The sequence below is a fragment of the Coenobita brevimanus genome, chromosome 109 (assembly GCF_032717465.1).
Source record: "Coenobita brevimanus isolate Jiangsu-jjx chromosome 109, ASM3271746v2, whole genome shotgun sequence".
Lineage (NCBI taxonomy): Eukaryota > Metazoa > Arthropoda > Malacostraca > Decapoda > Coenobitidae > Coenobita > Coenobita brevimanus.
Genome location: NC_137062.1, coordinates 24,523,724 through 24,527,199, shown reverse-complemented (window position 1 = coordinate 24,527,199; position 3,476 = coordinate 24,523,724). Strand labels below are relative to the sequence as shown.

The 3,476-nt window shown below is 43.6% G+C and overlaps 1 pseudogene; it reads right to left on the bottom strand.

Moving 5' to 3' along the window:
• Positions 1 to 2,053: 2,053 nt before the first annotated feature.
• On the bottom strand, positions 2,054 to 3,076 carry LOC145417099 (uncharacterized; annotated as a pseudogene).
• Positions 3,077 to 3,476: the final 400 nt, after the last annotated feature.

The window sequence follows — 3,476 nt, the reverse complement described above, 5'->3', positions numbered from 1 at the left end:
GACAGGAGAGAGTCAATGGCCAGTTGGAGATTATCCATGTTGAGTTTGAGGGAGAAGAACTGAGAGATAACGTTGAGATCTGAAAGGTGTCGTTGTAAGATAGCGGTGAAGTTGTTTAGAGTGGACGTGACTTCATTTAGGTGGGTCGTAAGCTTCTGTAACATAGTGTGTTGGATTTTAATGACTCGGCGTTGTGATTCTAGGGCTGAAGCTAAATGAGCGAGATCAGATTTGAAGCCAGAAATGTCACGGGCTGTAGCAACGCCAAACAAGCCACTCAGAATCTCACCGCCGAAGTCGAAGAATGTAACTTGCAATACTTTGGTGATAGAAACTCCGTGTACAAACAGCTAGATAAGGAGTTTATTACGAGCTCACAACAAAATAGTCTGCCCTTCTTGAGTGTCTGCCCTGAACTGACGCAGTAGAGCCGTCTTCCCAGGCTTGGGGCCCTGGGAAAGCGTGCTAGGTCAGCAAGTTTAGTGGGAGCATGTATGCATTGAGGGGGGGGGCATATATACATCGGAGGTAGACATATTGTAGGGGGGGTATATATATATATATATATATATATATATATATATATATATATATATATCCCTCTTGTGCAGTGTTTGTGGTAAATGGGTGCTCAAGAGATGTAGTGGTATTAGAGGAAGGCTGCAAGATAATGCTGATTCTACGTGTGTGGCGTGTCGGGGAGAGCAGGTGGAGAAAGGATTGAACTTGCTGGTGCGTCTCTTGAGTGTGTGAAAGAGTTTTGTTATTTGGGAGGCACGTTATGTGCTGGAGGTGGGGCTAGAGCTAGGTCTCTGGCTAGGGTGAGAAGTGGTTGGAAGAAGTTCAGGGAGCTGTTGCCTCTCCTGACATTGAGAGGAGTCTCCCTACGCGCTAAGGGGTCTTTGTATGCAGTATGTGTCAGGAGTGTGATGCTGTACGGAAATGAGACCTGGGCAGTAAAGGAAGAGGATATTCGCAGGCTCAAACGTACAGAAATGACAATGATTAGGTGGATGTGCAGTGCGTCCCTGCGTGCAAGGCCTAGGGGGGTGCTGGGTTTACGATGGAAGCGTTGAGAGGTAGGATGGGACTGGAGTGTATTGGCGTTGTGATGAGGAGAGGTAGACTGAGATGGTTTGGGCATGTGGAGAGGATGGGGGATGATAATTGGGTGCAGAAGGTGAGAAGTGTTGATATTGGGGGGGGGGGGTGCGAGGGGTAGACCGATAAAGACGTGGGATGAGGTCATTAACTGTGACCTCAGGGTTAAGGGACTGAACAGGGAGGCTGCCATGGATCGTGCAGCATGGAAAGCCGCCATTAGATGACCAAGGCCGACGCATGCAAGCATGTTGGAGCCTTCAAAAAGGAAACGAAACGATATATATATATATATATATATATATATATATATATATATATATATATATATATATATATGTGTGTGTGTGTGTGTGTGTATGTGTGTGTATTACGGTTATTTTGCGAAATCGGTCATTATGCAGATTTCCCAGCCAGTTTGCAAAGAAAGGAAAACCCTGGAAAGTTTTCGAAATTACCTTAAATGTCTGGGTACCTTGCGAAAGCACATGAAAAACCACTATTTTGCAAAATCTTCAATAACTTATTCGACCAGTTTGGAAAATCTCCAAACAGCAACTAACCAGTTGATAATACTGGTTAGTGTGTGTGTGTGTGTGTGTGTGTGTGTGTGTGTGTGTGTGTGTGTGTGTGTGTGTGTGTGTGTGTGTAAGAAACGTGAAGGGTAAACAAGTAATCAGTTGACAATAAATGTGGTTAGTGTGTGTGTGTGTGTGTGTGTGTGTGTGTGTGTGTGTTAAAAAATACATTCATCCTTCAAAAGCATGTTTATTCAATCTTCAGAATATTTCTTAAAAGTAAATATTATACATCCTCAATCTTTTGTGTGTGTGTGTGTGTGTGTGTGTGTGTGTGTGTGTGTGTGTGTGTGTGTGTGTGTGTGTGTGTGTGTGTGAGTTCCTGTACTCTGTTAATAACACAAATTAAATTACAAAGCTACGGTGAGATCAAATCATTCTAGCAAAAGCACTATCAGGCTTGTTAGAGCAACAGCACTGCACCTGCATCTTCTGTTTCATAATACTTTGTTTTTGAAACACTTGCAGCATCTGCTCAGACATGACTTACTGCAGCATCACTTAGTGAATCCCTGACCATGTCCCATGGAGTCTGCAATGGCTATTTCCCACAGACTTACTTCCTGCCCCTTTGGTACATTTTCTAGTGATTGGAATTTCATCATACATGGGGTGAATTGATTACGGGTGTACACTTGCTTGAGCAGTCCGTGCTTTGTCCCAGTCTTGTAAGAGCGAATATCCAATGTCTAAACAACATTTGTCTTTGCATTTGCAAACTCAACTCATCTGCAGTCAGCGAGAGGAATTGGAACCATTGTAGTGTCCCTGGGTGGGCAGCTCTAAATTTCTTCAAGGATTTATCCATCATTTTTTTTAGCTTGCTTCTGCTGTTTTATGCTGGACTTTAATTGTTCATTTTGAATGCTCCAATTTCGAACACAGAAGCAACAAAGCATAGTCTCATCAGCATCTTCATTCACGACAGAACACAGAGCATAAGAGTGACATGGGTTCCCACAGACCTTGCACTCAGTAGAACCAAAGTAGCTTTTACCACAGGGCATGCAATTAATGGCAGCAGCTGCTTCTGCTCGCCTTTCAGCACCTCTCTCCTCCTTCTCCATATCTGGATCCTCTTCACTGGCAACAACACCTAGTGCTTCTTCAAGCTACTCCTCCGTCTTCATGCCGTCCACTGGTACGGAAGATGCGGCAACCTCAAGACGAGCCTTCTGTCCGTACATGGCCTCATTGGGTGTTCTGTCAATTCTGGAGTGAAAGCGTGTGTTTTTTAGTCACTGGACGAAGCGCAGTCCCCGTGACCATTGTGTAGTGTTATTGTCCTTCAGCCAGCATGCAAAAATTGCTTCAACATCTCTGTTGGCTCGTTCAGCCGAGCCTTGCGATTGAGAATGCCTTGGTTTGCCATGAACTAGCTTACACTCTGGCCACATAACCAGAACTTCCTTGATAAATTGAAAAATGAAACTATGAACATAAAACCAGCAGCACTTGCCATTCATCATTCATTATGGTTTCGCAAAAAGTGTTTTCCGGATTCAGAATCTGTAATACCTATCCGGATCAGTCCCAAAAGTTAATCGATTGTTCCCTGGGACATGGGCTATCTACCCACCAAATTTGGTCCAAATCTCTCTTTTAGTTTTTGAGTAATCCTGCTTACAAACAAACTAACAAAAAACAGGGGTGAAAACATACTCCCCTTTTTGGAGAGAACAGTACCTCCTCCAGCTTCGTTGGCGGAGGTATTTACTCGATATTTCACCATAAGGATTTCTGGAAATCAAATAAAGTTGTATACCTTATCTGAAAATTCTCTACCATTGTCAGACT